Raw genomic sequence first — 16,727 nt, 5'->3', positions numbered from 1 at the left:
GATGGTGGACGGTGGATGATGTAACCAGGAGAAATCCGTCTGTGTCATAGGGACCAGTTAAGGGACTATCACAGTGGATAAGGCAGCAGATTACGGAGGCCAGAAATCAGAAGGGGGAGGGGGCAGGAAGATGGAGGGTAGGGGAGCAGACTTGAAAGAAATTTCAGGATCTGTTTCTTGGTGATACTCAGAAATCTCTGAACAAACAGGCCCTAGTAGAGTCATTGGGACCCAAAGTTGCTAAAAGGAGGCTGAAGAGGGGCAAGGGACGTGAAAACCTCGCACTTTATGGGGCCCCCTCACCACGTCAGTAAGCTGTCACTTATAATGATTCTCCTAAGTTTTCTGGAACCTTGTTTCCCTGACTGTTCCAGCTTCCCCTCCCCTGGCATTTTGTCAGTGGGTGGTGAGTGGATGGGATGTCATTACACATTTGAGCACTTCCGTGAAAGTTGCCTTCTCTTTGTAAAGCACATTCATGTCCATTATCTCCTGCCATGGTCACGGTTCTGTCAGTCAGTGTTCACAGATGATGATGACGAGGGTCATGATGAAGGCAGCTGCTGTTTATAGTGTACTGACGAGTACCAGTCACTATCCTAAGCATTTGCCAACACGGTTTTGATTCCCACAGCAATGCCTCAAAGTACGTGATATTTCCTCTCTCCATTTTAAAGGCGAGAATCCTGGAGCACGGAGAGGTTAGCAGATTTCCTGAAGTTGTACATGTACTCAGGGTCTGGAACTGGGTTCTGGGCCCAGGTGGTTAATGAACACCACCTTCACTTAACCACCTCTGCCGTATATGTTCTCATTCTTGCATGAGAGGAAGGGTTGGTAGATCCAGCCCACTGATTGTTTTGTAAATAAAGTTTGAGTGGAATCCAGTCATGCCTGTTCACGCATGTATTGTCTGGGGCTGCTTTCCTGCGGTGGTGGCAGTGTTGAGTACCATGACAGAGACTGCATGACTCGCAAAGCCTAAAATATTTACCTTCTGGCCCTTTGCAGAAAATTTCTTGAGCTCTATGCTACACTGTTTTGTTTTGTTTTTTCTTTTTTTTCGTCTGTTTCTCCTTCCTCTTCCTGCCTGCTTTTTTCTTTTCCTCGACCATATAATAATATATAAGATATAAAAGTGAAGAAACATTATTCCTAAGGCAGTGTCCCATTTTCATGGGCATTTTTACCAGTGCCAAGTTGAGAAAGAAAGAGCTGTTAATGTGTCATCTGGTGAGTTTTTTGATGAGGGCTACTCTTTTTTTTTTAGACTTTTAAATTTATTAGAAAGAGAGAGAGTGGGGGGTGGGAGGGAAGGGGGAGATAATCCCCATGTAGGCTCCCTGCTGAGCACAGGGCCTGACCCCACAATCCTTGAGACCACTGGAGCAGTAACCATGAGTCAGATGCTTAACCGATTGAGCCACCCAGGCACCCCAGGGAGGTCTACTCTTAAAGTTATGACAAGGATAAAAAATGGTGCCTCATTCTCATAAAATGTTTAGGAGATACTTACTGTCTACCAAGCATTATTCTAAATGTTGTTGGGATTTCCCCCATATATAAAGTGAAGGGATTGAAATTAAACAATCTGGATTAGGGTCTATCCATCTCCAACACATGCTAAATTATTATTATTTTTTTTTAAGAAACCTTCTGTCTCTCAGCAGCTGTAATGTGGACACAAGTGGCATACACAATCAAATGCACACAAGGGAAGAACCTCCTTTTTAGAGATTAGTTTGTAAAGTGGGCTAGATCACAAATATGCAGGTACTGGGTCATTGGAAATGTGTTTTATCTCATTTGGCCACAGCAAGGGGAGAGAAGGAGACCTGCCTTCTCCTTCTCTCCTGACACCGGTTAGCAGAACCAAACCCAGCTAAATGAAGGTCGCCAGCAACCGTTGGGCATCCTGTGTTGGGACTCACATAAAAAGTTGTAATGTCACCTTCTGGCCACTAGAGGACTTAATCCTATTTGAGCAGAAAAAAGACTTGCTAGGGGCCTTTCTGCCCTGGGGGTAGGATTGCTCATCCTTCCTTCACTGAATTCTGCTGCTGGCCTTATGGGGGGGGATGCTTCATGAGATAGAAAGCATCAGAGGTAGTTATGCCATCCAGTGCTGAATTGCTGAGGAGTACACCTCCAGCCTGCTTGGTAGGAGACAGGTCTGGAGTTCCCAGTCTTTATGATTTTGAGCACAAAAACATCTCCTGCAACTTCCACCACTTGGGTACCTGCAGCATGAGGTTTGTCTGGATTTTCTATCACGTTCCCTTCCCAGATGCCCCCTCCGCCATCATGGAGAAGGCACCATGAAGTGGCTTGTATTTAACACACGCTTACAGAGCACTTACGGGGCACTAGGCACAAAGTTTTTTACCAGTGTTAACTTAGTCCTGTGAAACAGGTGCTTTTATTAGCCCCAACTTACAGAAATGGGGGAAAAGGAAATATAGATTTTTAAGGAACTCATGGAGGGTCATGCCATGTTCAGGGGGTAGGGCTGGGATGTGAACCCAGACGGTGAAGTTTCGAGCTCATACTTTTGACTAGTGTGCTCTGTTTCACCATCTGCCAGGAGAGGGGCCAGAGAAAAAATGAGATATTTTAAAAACATTTTAACCTATTTTTTTTCACTATAAGTACCTAACGGGAAATTAGGAACATCAAAAAAGAGTGGAAAACTCACCCAGGCTTACCTCAATCGCAGCCAGCAGTCTTGTGTTTTTCACTTTCATTTATTTTTATTTTTATTTTTTTTAAGGGAAGAAAAAATAAAACAAGATAAAGACAGAGTAGAGCACAAATCACAAAAGACTCAATGATAGGAAACAAACAGAGTTACCAGAGGAGAGATTGAATGGGGGGAAGGGATAATTGGGTGATGGCCATTAAAGAGGGCACTTGATGGAATGAGCACTGGGTGTTACATGCAACTGATGAATCACTAAATTCTACCCTTAAACTAATAATACACTATCTGTTAACTAAACTGAATTTAAGTATACATTTTTTTTAAAAGTTGAAAAACAAAATTTAAGGAATCCCTTAAAAAGGATTATAAAATTTTAATTTAAAAATTTTGATGAAGTGCCTCCCCTTCCAACTTCATATATGTGGAAGATATGACCGGTTTAGTATTTAATCACTTCACTGACACACTAATAACTAAAGGAGCAGGTCTAACTTAGTTCCCATTATGAAATAGCATAACTTATACATCATTTAATTCTTTTTTTTTTTTTTTGCTTGTTTCTACATCTGTGTTATAGGTAAGACTTGATTCATTTTTTTTTTAAAAAAAAAACAACAACAGGGGCGCCTGGGTGGCTCAGTGGGTTAAGCCGCTGCCTTCGGCTCAGGTCATGATCTCGGGGTCCTGGGATCGAGTCCCGCATCGGGCTCTCTGCTCAGCAGGGAGCCTGCTTCCTTCTCTCTCTCTCTCTCTGCCTGCCTCTCAGTGTACTTGTAATTTCTCTCTGTCAAATAAATAAATAAAATCTTTAAAAAAAAAACCAAAAAACAACAGATCTTTACTTTCTCATAGTTTTATTATAACCCTTAAGTGAATATTTCTTTTTTAAAAATATTTATTTATTTATTTACTTTTATTATGTTATGTTTGCTTTCACTTTTTTAGGTGCATGTGTGTTTTTTCCAATCTCCATGCATGCACTTGGTGTTCTGCTTTTCTGCTTTTTGTTTAGTGTCCTGATGTGATTACATACTTTTCGTAACCATTATTTAAAATATCGCAAGAATGTGTGTGTGCATTGACCTAGTCAGAGGTCTAGAGAAGACAAGAAATGGCCACAGAAGGGAGGGAGCAGGACAAGTCGTCAAGGCATGGATGCAGAATGCCTGTGGGACCTCTGGACCTGCATGAAAACCGCGAAAGATGACACGTCACATCAGTGGCGCTGAGCTAGGAGGTGACAGCTGGCCAGCCAGTGCCTCATAGCATTTGGAGTCTACAAACAGCTCTGTGAGGTGACAACATGTGGTGAAGACTCCATGGGGAGAAATGGCTTATGTTCACTGGGGTCTTTTCCCTGCATGTGTGTGGATTCCAAGAAGTCCCTGAGTTCCAGTTCCAGTCTTGTTGGCTGTGTGACCAGGGATACATTCTTCCGCTTCCCTGGGTATCAGTGTCCTTAACTATCTCATAGGAAGAGTAACGTGGGTAAAAATGATCGTTGCGTCCATCAGGGGTGCTTTTGGCTGCAAGTGACAGCAAATCTGATTTATAAGGCATCGAGCAAGCAAGACTTTTAATTAGTTCACTGAAGAAGAAGTTTGGAACTGAGTATTCCAAGGCTTGTGTAAGGGCTCAGCAGTGTCATCAGGGAACCCAGACCTCTCTTTGCAATACACCATTCTCAGGGTGTTGGCTGCAGTTCTTTTTTTTTTCCTTTTTCTTTTCTTTCTTTCTTTTCTTTTCTTTTTTTTTTTTTTTTTGCAGTTCTTGTTTTTGAGGACATTTTGATGACTGGGTCCATGGTGGAGTAATAGTAACCCTTCCTTCTAGTAGGTAAGTTTCAGGAAGACTCTCTTATTCTATCTGACCAGTAGGAAGGTGCCTATCTTTCCAGGAGGGCTCTGTATCGACCCTTGCATGACTAAGGCAGCTTCTCTGTGAAGGAGCCTTCTAGCATGAGCTGAGAACTACTTCCAAAACCATTGTTTTAGTCTGCTCTAAGACTAGCTAAGTGGGTACAGCTACACACACACACACACGCACACACACACACACACACACACACACACACACACATACGCACACCCCATAGAACAAAGCAAATTAAAATGGAGATAACTAGAAGTGCATGAGACCAGTATGATCAAGTCCTCTCTCCCCTGGGTGTGTGCACTCCATCCTGGAGACCTGTGATCCATGACATTTCAGAGGTGGAGACAAATGATTCTACCTCAGTGCTTTCATTTGGCAGTTGATTTGGGGGGTGGAGGCAGGTTTAAATTTCGAAATGGTTTTTCTACTAAAATATTTTTGTAGTAGAAATTCATACACATGATAAAATCTCAAAGTCTATGGAGAAAAGTGCAAAGTAAGAGCTACACCTCTGTTTTCCCTCCAGCAGTGGTATGGGTTGAAATCTGTCTCCCTTCCCCAATTTATATGTTGGAAGTTCTAACCCCTTGTCCTCCAGAATGTGATCTTATTTAGAGATAGGGTCTTTATAGAGGTCATGAAGTGAAAGTGAGTTTGTTAGAGTGGGTGCTAATCCAATATGACTGGTATTACTATAAAAAGGGGAAATTTTGACTCAGAGACCCATAGATGGAAGCCTGTATGAAGAGACAGGAAGAGAAGATAGCCATGGACAAGCTGAGGAGAGAGGCCTGAAACACGCCCTTCCCTCACGGCCTTCAGGCAGACTCCAGCCTGCCAGTGCCTTATTCTCAGACTTCCAGCCTCCACACTGTGGGACAATGCATTTGTGCTATTGCAGCCTCTCACTTTGTTGTACTTTGGTATGACATCCCTAGAAAATGAATCCAAATAATAGTTTTGTGTGTCCTTCCCAAAAAAAAAAAAATCTGCCTATATCCACATATGTGTTTTGTTTTATTCTTGTTTTGTCTTATTCTAAATGATCCATAAGTGGATCATTTAATAAAACATTTCTAGACGTGGGTCTCTTCACTTTCTGGTTTATTGTGCTAATCTTTTTATGTAGGCGCATGTGGCCCCACTGAATTCCTTTTAGCAGCCGCATAGTATTCTGCAGTGTGGAGAAACCACACTTCATTTAACCACTCTCATGTTAATGGACCGGTTGTGTGCTTTGAGGAATCCTAGGAGTGCACAGTGCCCGAGCCTTAAGTTCAGTCAGGTTGCTGAGGGACAGATGGAGAGCAAGTGTACGGGACCTGGGCAGTAGAGCAGAGCGAAAAACAAAATAGCCTCGGCTTTATCCGTTGCTTCTGTAACATTGACTACAGCCCATGCTCTGGACCTCAGCCAAGAGCTCTTCCCGTGATGAGTCAGGGTACTGTGTTTCTATCTGCTCTTAGCTTAGTTGGGGTTTTACCGGTCTGTGTGGTTTTCTGAATTTCTTTCTTGCTCCCGAGATGCTCTGATATTGCTTTTCAGTGTGTCTGGCACCTTGAACATCATCTTGCTCGATCAGAGGGGATCCTCAAGATCCTCCTCCCCCAACTCACATATGCGCTCTCTCTCACAAATAAATACAGTCTCTTTTTTAAAAAAACGAGTTACCACAGCAAGAACATAAACTGGGAATCAGGAAACTTGGCCACTACTCATGGGACTTTGGCAAGTGATATAGTAAGAGTAAGAAAACACCGTCCGCAATAGCTGCTAGCATTTATTGACCACTTAATGCAATGCAAAGCATTGCATCTGGCATGTGTTATCCGGCTTAATGCTCACAGCAACCCTGAGCTAGGCTCTGTTCCTATCTCTGTTTTGCAGAGAAGCAAAACACAAAAACAGGAACACGGCTCAGAGAGGCCAAGAGACAGCCCCGCAGTCACACAGCTGGGGAGTGGCAGTCAGGTTTTCACTCCAGGTTTGAACCACTACCATATCCCTCTGGAGACCTTGATGTCTTCCTCTGAAATGGGGAAAGTAATTACTGAAGAGCTCTAGGCCCCTGTGGTTTTGAAGCAGGAGATCTCTCTTAGAAGAAGTTGGGTCATCTGTAGCAAGTCGGTTAGGCACCGAGGATCATGTGTCTTCAAAGCAAAATATGCCTACCCCTGAAACATTAGGAACCAGACAGAAGAAAGTTACAGCCATGCTGAGCAGAAGAGTTGGAAGTAAGAGTAGTAAGAGAAGTTAAAACCAAAACCACAAGGAGAGATCATCTCACACATGCAGTAGGAGAGCTACTATAAACCACAATCACCCTGACTGCCGGGAAATAAGTGTGGACAGGGACATAGGTGTGGACGAGGGCGTGGAAAGATTAGAACTCTTGTGCACTCCTGGTGGGAACATAAAGCAGTGCAGCCACTCTGAAGAACGGTATGGCCCTTTCTCAGGAAATTAAGCATGGAACTAACACACGCTCTGACAATCACACCCCCAGGTATAGAGCCAACGGAACAGATGAAGAGAGACCAGCACTCGCATGTTCGTGGCAGCGCTCGTCATGATGGCCAAGATGTGGGAACAACCTTAATGTCCTTCGGTAGGTGGCTAGGCAACGAAAACGTGGCACATACATGAAATAGAATGTTATTCCGCCTCTGAAAGGATCGCCCTTCTGACACCTGCTACAACGTGGGTGAACCTCGTGGTTGTGAGGCTGAAACGAAATAAGCTGGAATAAAAAAGACGAATAAGGTACGATACCCCTTATATGAAGTATCCCTATCAAGAGATAGGGGAACGGTGGTGATTGCCAGGGGCTGGGGAAGGGAAGTTATTGTTTAAAATGGGTGCAGAATTGTTTAAAATAGGCGCTTGGGTGGCTCAGCGAGTTAAGCCTCTGCCTTTGGCTCAGGTCATGATCCCAGGGTCCTGGGATTGAGCCCCGCATTGGGCTTCCTGCTCAGTGGGGAGCCTGCTTCTCTCTCTGCTTGTGCTCTCCTTCTCATTCTCTGACTAATAAATAAAATCTTAAAAAAAAATAGAATGGGTGCACAATTCTAGGTTTGCAAAATGAAATAGTTTGGAGATTCAGTATTAACACCACTGAACTGAACAGTTAGAAATGGTTAGGATGGTAAACTCTTGTTATGGGTACTTTATTACCATTTAAGATATTAAAAAAAGAATGATGATAATGACTATGATCTCAGAGGGTGGGCCACTGGCAGTACAGAGAGACACAAAGGTTTTGCTGGATGGAGCATCAGGAGTTTGACTCTGGGGGTGAGGGAGTGAGTCTTGTCTTGGGAGCTCTCTGAGCAAGCCCTTGGTTGTGCTGGTGGCCCAGTTGGCTGTGACAGCTGAGCAGGGAGCCCTCAAGGGCCGAGGCTGCTTTCATGCCTTACGTGAGCGCTGTGGCATCTGCACTGCCCGTATCATTTCAGGAACTTGAGGACTCCAAGTGGGGAGCCCTGACAGCTGGCCTGGGGGATGACTGGATGGGGAGGAGATGGCCCTCAATCAGCAGCCGATGGCATCTGGCCGGCTACATGCATTTGTGACATTGCATTGGAATGCGTTTTAGGGAGAGGACCCTCTGTGACAAGATACTTTCCTTTCGTTTTGAAGGGGGCTGGTTTGATTGGTTTTTAATGCTCTAAAGTTCAGAAATATCATATTCCTGAACATTGAGGGAGGCAGGGATAGGAGGGGATGACATGCTCAGGCTTCCCCCCCCCCCCAAGAAAAATGAGAAAATCACAAGTGTCTGCATATACAAACAGATGCTTTGCAATATTCCTGACCAATGATGATGTCCTTTGCCATTGTCAAGGATTTGGAACCACCGGCTCGACAAAATGGCAGAGGTCAGCAACAGAAATTCCAATGGAGGAGCACGAGAATTCTAAGCCCTCTCTTAACATTAAACAGACTTCAAAGATGCAAGGATGAAGAGGAGCAACTGCACAGGGTGTCTGATCAAGGGAGCATCCTCAGTGGGGGAGGGAAACGACCCAGCTTCACAGGCTGAAGAAACAAAAATTTAGGGGCTCATACATCAAAGGTGTTCAGGATACTGTTAACTTAAGGCACAGCTAGATCCAGGTGTTCACACAAGGGCTTTAGACATCTGTCTCTTTCCATCTTTTAGCCTTGGCTTTCCTCAGTCTGTTTGGGGTGGCTTCAGCATCTCTGAGCCCAGATCTTACCAGAAAGAGCTCCTCCTCCCAAGAGGTTCCTGCAGGAGTCCCCTGGTTGGCTCTTTGGGGTCTGGCTTGGGTCATACATCCATCCCTGACCTACTCACTGTGGCCAGGGGAACATATGCTGCATAGTATGAGCCCATGCCTAGAGCCAGAGAGCAGGGACCCTTCCTAAGCCACAGGGCTGATGGGCGGCGGCTCCCCCGAGGGAGGATGGGGGCTAGTGCCAGAGGAAGGGAAAAGGGATGTGAGGCAGGCAAGCCCAGTCATTCACCACATGGGGCATGAGAGGCAGAAGCTGGGTCCATCCACGATTCCCATTTGTTTCCTTGGGGAGTCATCGCTGCCAAGTGCTGTGGGGATTTTGATGGAGTGGCTGCTCTTCTCTCTTCTGTCCTGCAAGGATGGCAGTCTACTTTTTAAAAATAAAGTATTTATCATCCTTTTTTCCCAAGCTTTATTGAGCTATAATTGACATATAACATGGGGGAGGTTTTAGGTGTAGAGTGTAATGATTTGCTATACCAGTGTATTGTGAAATGATTACAACTATAAGGTTAGTTAGCACATTCCTCATCTCACATAGTTACCTTTGTGTGTGTGTGTGTGTGTGTGTGTGTGTGTGTGTTTAGGAACTTTTAAAATCTATTCTCTTAGCAACTTTCAAGTATGTGATACAGTATTGTAAACTCTAGTCACCACACTGTCCATCGCGTCCCCGGGACCTCTTCATCTTACAACAGGAATTTGCGCCCATTTCCCCTGCTCCTATCCCCAGCCCCCAATAACCGCGGGTCTCTTCTCTCTTTCTATGAGTTTAGTTTTTTTTAGATTCCATGTATAAGATGAGATCATATAGTACTTGTCTTTCTCTGTCTTACTTATTTCCCTTAGCAAAATGCCCTCCAGATTCATTCATGTTGTGTCAAATGGCAAGATTCCCTTCTTTTTTGTGGCTGAATAATATTCCATCTCTCTCTCTCTCTCTCTCTCTCTCTCTCTCACACACACACACACTCACTCACTCACATACCACATTTTCTATATTTGTTCATCTGTCCGTGGGCACTTAGTTGTTTCCAGATTTTGGCTACTATGAATAATGCCGCATTGAAAATGGGGGCATAGATAGCTCTTCCAAATGTTGGTTTCATTTCCTTTGTATGTATATCCAGAAGCAGGATTGCTGGATCATATGATAATTCTATTTTTAAATTTTTGAGGAATCTTCATAACTATTTCCTATAGTGGCTGTACCAGTTTGCATTCCCATAATTGGCACATAGGGGTTTTCTTTTCTCCACATCCTTGCCAACACTTGTTATCTCTTGTTTTTTTTTTTTTTTTTTTTTTTTTTTTTTTAACAGCCATTCTAACAGGTGTCAGGTGATATCCCAATGTGGTTTGGATTTGCATTTCTCAGGTGATCATTGATGTTGAGGACCTTTTCAATATACCAGTTTGGCCATTTGAATGTCTTCTTTGGAAAAATATCTATTCAGGTCCTTTGACCATTTTTTAAAAAAGATTTATTATTTATTTACTTGAGAGAGAGGGAGAGTGTGCACACGTGCACCAGGGGGAGGAGGAGAGGGAGATGCAGACTCCTCGCTGAGCAGGGAACCCAACATGGGACTCGATTCTGGGACTCCAGGATCGTGACCTGAGCCGAAGGCAGACGCTTAACCAACTGAGCCACCCAGGTGCCTGCCTTTGACCTTTTTTGAATTGGATTATTAGTAACTATTGGACTGTATGATTTCTTTACATATTTTGTATATTAACTCCTTATCAGAGATGTGGTTTGCACATATTGTCTCCATTTCCATCTATAGCCTTTAAATTGTGTTGATTGCTGTCACCTCCTGGTTTGGGGCAATAAGGAACCTTGTGGTCAGGATGCCTTGGGGTGATGGCCATTCTGTTTGGGTTTTTCAGCATACAGACAACTACAGACATTTGTTTTCTTGCTCATGAGACTGGGGGTTGACTGGGTCTTGTTGGGATTGACGGCTTGGCTTTAGGCTGCTGGTTGAGTCCTGGTCTCTTTGGATTAGTGGCTACTTGGGGCATGCCTTTCTCATGGTGGGTCATGAAAGTGTAAAGGGGCGAACCAAACTGTGCAAATCTTGGGAGAGTTCCTCTTGTGTCACATCTACTGATATTACCTTGGCCAAAGCAAAGCACGTAGGCAAGCCCAGTGTCCGTGCAGTGAAGATGTACTCTCCGTGTCACCCTGCTCAGCAAGGCCACGTGGCAGAGGGCGGGGAGAAGAAACAGGAATGACTGTCTGATCTTCCATGTGTTCCATCTGATCTTGTGTGTGATGTGCTTCCAGGTGTACCAGATGGACCCTGGTTGATGTGTCAGTCGTCCTGCCCAGAATTAGCTTCATGGCCCACCCAGTCCTTTCTGTGTCCGATGGTGATGGTGATAAGGGGGTAGTTTTGCAAGAGTTTGAGTTTCCTCCTTAAGGTCAGAATCAGGGTTGAGATGGATACCCAGAATCTTCTCAGGTATTGCTCCACTTAGGGTGTAATGGGATGATCTTCTCTCATATCTGTCTGGAGTCACCTGCTGGACAGGCAGGTGATCAGGTAAAGGTCCTGACCAATGGGCTGCAGAGCATGGGGTCAAAGGTGAGCTGGGAGAGCCAAGTCGACAGCTAGGAAGCCAGTCTCCCTAATAGACCTGTCTGGAGGGGTAGGCAGAATGAGATTGAATCAGGGCAATTGGACAGAGCCCAGGGGACAGCCCAAGGCAAGAGGGTGCTGGACAGGTTGGGGGGTGGAGGGTCAAGAAAGTTCCCAAGAAACAGGAATTCTTAGCCCAGAAGGGAAGGAAGTGTTAAGATTTGAGACATGACCCATTTTTTTTTTTTTAACCCCAAGGAGGAAACAGTCACTGGGCAGTCAGTCTGCCCTCTGGTTCCTGCCTCAGCAAATATCTTTAAACTGCTTTAAAATATCAGTATCCACAATCACCATAAGAAGCTCTTATACTGTAAGAACACTTGCAAAGAAATAGAGTGTGGTAGTTATTTTTCTTTTTTAGCTCCTGGGGAAGGCTGAATATTTTCCAAGATGAATGGTTACTATTGAAATAATCTTTCCAGAACTCTTGAGTTTTTTTCCCTTATAATTAACTTCAGGATTGCTGAAGTGGATTTGTTACATTTGAGTAATGGAGGCACAGAGTAGCAGCTGCACTTGCAGAAAAAAGGGCACCGTTACTGTAAATGGGTATTTCTGTGGTGATAGAGCTGTTGTGCATAGTCCTGTTACATATCGGGAGTCTGGGGGGCAGGGGGCAGAGGCAGAGCAGGTGGAGGGGGGGAGGGGAGGGCTCTTGGAGGGCAGAGAGCAAGTTTCTGCTGCAGAGAATGTGGGGCCTTCTGCACAGCTGGGTGTCCGCAGATGGCAAGGATCACGTTTCTGGATCTGGTGTGAGCAAAAGACGAGCAGAAAGCTTCTACTTTTCTGTGCAGTTGGGGGCTGATATTGGTACCAGATGGGTGAGAACTCACTCATTATTATTAACGATAATACCACAATCTACGAGGCACTTATGGTCCACCACAGAGTGGGTTCAGCCTGTCCATGCTTTATCTCATGACAGTAGCCTGATAAAATATGTACTGTTATTATTCCCATTTCACAGATGAGAAAACCAGGGGTGACCATGGTGAAATAACCTGTTCGGGGTTATATATCCAGTAAGTGGTAGAGCAGGAATCCAAACCCAGGCGCCACTGAAGCTCACGGTGACTTGGCCAATGTAAGCCCCCAGCATGGCATGACTGTGGAAGTCCCAGGTGAGGTTTGGTGAGTGTCTCTGCATGCCTAGGGTACTGACAGGCACAGCCGCTCTCCACAGGCTTAGCCAGAGAGGGCAGCCAGACTGCAAGTGGCCCCAGGCCCCTACCTGCGGAGGATCAAGGGAAGGGATTAGATTTTTCAACCAAAAAAGGAGAAGAACCATAGAGTGGACATGGTCATTGTGTCTCCGACATCCACCACACCTTCCCCCTATTGTGTGACACCAAGGGTGGGGGGAGGAGGTGGGGTTTGGTAGATTGACCCACAGCTTGGACGGACCCTGGGTTGATCTGTAGCTAAGCCAGTCATGGAAGTCCCAACCCCTTTGCCTCTGTGATTGTCTTAGAGATGGTGGATTTAAGACATTTCAGGCCAATGAAACACAAGGAGGGGTTTGGTAAGGGCTTCTAAGAAAGTAAGTCTGTGCTTTTTTGAGGGGGTTCAGGAGAGGGCTGGCTCTCTGTCTAAGCAGGTAGCTTAGCTGGCTGTTGGCAGCCACCCTCTAACCACAATGTCTTCCAGCCCTGGGGAGAGGGCAGAGCCACTAGATCAATCCCCCTCCCCCGCACAAGCCCGTGCCAACTCAGGGCTGCCCCGTAGGCAAGTCTATAAATCTCCACATTGTTTTATCCTCATTGAGGATAAAACGTGTTTTCTTGATGCTACAGCATTTTAACTGGCATATCCCGGGTTACGAAAGGAAGATAAGTTCAACGTCTGTGTTTCCAGGAAAGCAGATAAGGACTATGGGGAGCTAGGTATCTGTCTCAGTGGAAGGAGCTGCCTTGTAGTGAGTGCTCTAGCATTTGAAGCATCCAAGCTAAGGCTGGGGAATCTTCAAGAGTTTTCTCCCTCCTCATCCGTCCATCCATTCCTTCCTTCCTTCCTTCTTTCCTTCCTTCCTTCCTTCCTACCTTCCTTCCTTTCTCTTTCTATTATGTTCCATTAGCCACTGTGTAATACATCCTCAGTTTTTGATGTAGTGTTCAGTGATTGGTTACATATAACACCCAGTGCTCATCACAACACGTGCCCTCCTTAATACCCATCACCCTGATATCCCCTCCCCCACCCCTGACTCTCTGAAACCCTCAGTTTGTTTCCCGGCATCCATAGTCTCTCATGGTTCGTCTCCCTCTCTAATTTCTCCCCCTTCAGTTCCCTCCCTTCCACTATGGTCCTCCATGCTATTGCTTCTATTCCACATGTGAGTGAAACCATACGCTCATTGTCTTTCTCTGCTTGACTTACTTCACTTAGCATAATTCCTCCCAGTTCCACCCGTGTGGATGCAAACGGTGGGTGTTCATCCTGTATACAATGCAATATGGTCCAAGAGATTTCTAAGAGGGAGGAGACACATGGCTACTGGTATACTCACCACCATCAGGGTGGGGACTACTGTGCCACTTAAGAGTGGGAGCGGGACACTGAGGCAGGGGGCTGTAGGCCACTGCTGCAGGGCAATGCCCTCAGCTGAGGGCACCCATGTAGTTTTTCCTGCATCATCTTCAAAGAGACCAGAATTTAAAAAATTGTTTCCCCCAAAGCTCTCACATATTAAGAAGTTGAGTCAAAGTGGTGCTCATGTGATGTATATTATAGCTAACATATCGGCTGTAGGTCAAGTTGGTGGTGCAGTTGCATTGTATTTTTTTAGTTTTGGGTATGCTTTAGAGTAAAATGGGACTTTTCGTGTGATTAATGCAGCTGATACGCAATGTCCATCATATTGGGCATGTTGTGTAAATTCTTAGCATGGCAGACCGTTGTAAAGGTTTATGGTTGCGATATATTTGCTTTTCTGACATATTGAGTCCTACTTATGATTTAGTCATTGTGAGGTCCAGAGGTCAGAATGCTTCATAACCTTGCCACAGCAATATTGTTTTTGTGGGGTAGAGGGAAGCCAATCTGTTTTAGTCATTGTGCTCATTTATAAACACATTGCCTGTTCTAGGTTCCTTTCATAATCCCTTCTGGAGCTGTCATCTATGAATTTATTTGAACATTTAAAAAGCATTGACTATTTCCAGGGTGTACCACCCACATGCTGTGGATATAAGCTTATCCTAAACTTATATCTCCTGAGATGCCAGTATCTTCAGTGTCCCCCACTTTGGATTATTCTCCAGGGGCATGACAAGCACAGGATGACAAGCAGCAGTGGCCTCTGTCATTCTCACCTAATGCCACCTTAACTTAAGTTTTGAATAAGTGGCTCATTTACTCTCCTCCACTGGGTCTCAAAGCAAATTAACAGTATCAGGAGATTTTGCTAAATGAAGATGGAATTAAGCAGAGACCACAGAATATATTGGTGCTACTCTGGCAGCCTTTCATGTGATGAAATGAGGGAGAACTTGGCTCTTGGCTGCCTCGCCTGGCACATGACTTTATGCAGGAGGATGGCTGAAAGGAGGGCCGTATTGCAAGCAGTGTGTTTTGGGTTGTTACTAAGTCCAGAAGGACTCAGGGTAGATAGTGGAGGTCCTTATTTGAATTCATGAAAGCAGCTTATTTTGTGTTCTAGAATATGGGCACGGGGCAGGAAGAAACAGGCATGTTCTCAAATGTCTGGGATAATAGGCTTCATTTTCTTAAATTATCTCTGCTTCCTGTAGAATTAGTTTTTTGAGCTCAAAGTCCCCCAGGTCACTTGCTAGCTGCCCCCAAAGCAGGCGTGCACACCCCTTTCTTATACTAGAGCTGCAGATGGATGTCTGAGGTCTTTTCTTCTTGCCTAGTGCCAGAGCGAGACCACACAAACTGCTTAAGCTTTGCCCAAGGGGCTGGGTCCAGTGTGTGGTCCATCAGCCCCAGTGCTCTGTGTGGCCAGCTCCACACTGAAGCTCCCTTTCCTGTTATAAAGCTAGGAAAACGAGACCGTTTGCAACCTGAAAGCCCATCCTTGGTGAGGGCTCTTGCTAGCAGAGATCTTAGAAAAATTAAAGACTTCAGCTTTTGCTCTCCAGCCCAGAGGAGCTACTCTGTGTGCATTTTGGTGCATGCTTGTCTTTCTCTCTGACTTTTTGATAGCAATTGCTGGTCCTTATCGAGAGCTGACTTTGACCATGCATTCACTTTCTCTAAAGCTCCCAACCACCTTACGGGGTCTGTGTTATTCCTCCACTGGATGGACAAAGGAACTCATGCTCCAGGGAAGGAAGCACCTAGCCTAGAGTTACACTGCTTCAGGGTGGCAGAAGTGGGATTTCCAATGCTGAAATGCCACTGTCTACCTATTTGCTTATACGAGATTGGAGGAGCACTTTAAAAAAGACGAGAATAAGTAGGAATGTGTTTGTTCTAAGTTCCTTGCCTATAACAGCTGGCTGGGCTTTTCATTTCTCCAGGTTTTGATGCTTTTGTAAAGGCAAGACCCATGCTTTGTTCTCTGTCCTCATAAGTGCTCCCTTGGCAGAGCAGGGAGCAGTGAGCTCTTAGGGCCCTGGGAGGTGGTGCGCTAACTCAGAGGGTTATTGACCTTCCTTTAGTGAAGGGCCTTGGGGCTGAGACCAAGGAGGCTAAGGCTCTCTACATGGTCTCAGAAAGGGGTGAATTTAGTTGTGTTGCTTCTTTGAGTGTGAGGATAAACCTTGATGGACTTCCTTTTCCTGCCTCCCTCTCCCCCTCTCGCTACTCTTGTGTATATTGGCCTGTCTTACTTGATACCTTTTCCCCATGGTTTTAGGGATCATTTTTATTTCTTCTCTTGTAAATGATCAGTTTGTGTTTTCCAGCACCAATTCTAAGCCTACATCAGTAACACAGAGAGGTCTCTCTGTTTGACAGGCCGTATTTGCTTTCTGTCACTGGCTTCCTTTTTGGCCAGAATAATAGGCATTCTGGGAAACATGCATCTCCTAAGACCTTCTTCCTGCCTCTCCTGCTGGCATAGCTAGGTTTACTCTCCTCACATCTTTTTCATTATTGACAAGTTCTCTTTCCCTTGGCTCATGATGGTGCACTTAATCCTCTTGCCACTTAATAAGATTCTACCCGTGTTGGAAAGCCCTTATCAGATGCTGTTGCCCCCATGTGGTTCTCCCTGAGTTATCCTCAGATGGGTATATCCTCGTCCTTCTTCATACCCTCACACTGATTTTCTGTCTTTAA

General features: G+C 45.1%; 1 long non-coding RNA gene across 13 annotated transcripts in view; it reads left to right on the top strand.

The window, feature by feature from the left end:
* The window catches only part of LOC101688785, a 246,410-nt gene that overhangs the window by 106,958 nt on the left and 122,725 nt on the right, over positions 1-16,727 (top strand). For all 13 annotated transcript variants that reach the window (XR_006605406.1, XR_006605403.1, XR_006605404.1 and 10 more), the window contains one exon: positions 7,083-7,184. This is a non-coding gene — a long non-coding RNA (uncharacterized LOC101688785). The remainder of the gene's footprint in view (positions 1-7,082; positions 7,185-16,727) is intronic.

Source organism: Mustela putorius, unplaced genomic scaffold, assembly GCF_011764305.1.
Source record: "Mustela putorius furo isolate JIRA1106 unplaced genomic scaffold, ASM1176430v1.1 tig00000145_pilon_pilon_pilon, whole genome shotgun sequence".
Taxonomy (NCBI): domain Eukaryota; kingdom Metazoa; phylum Chordata; class Mammalia; order Carnivora; family Mustelidae; genus Mustela; species Mustela putorius.
The sequence above is the reverse complement of the archived record's forward strand: the minus strand, read 5'-3'. Positions and strand labels throughout refer to the sequence as shown.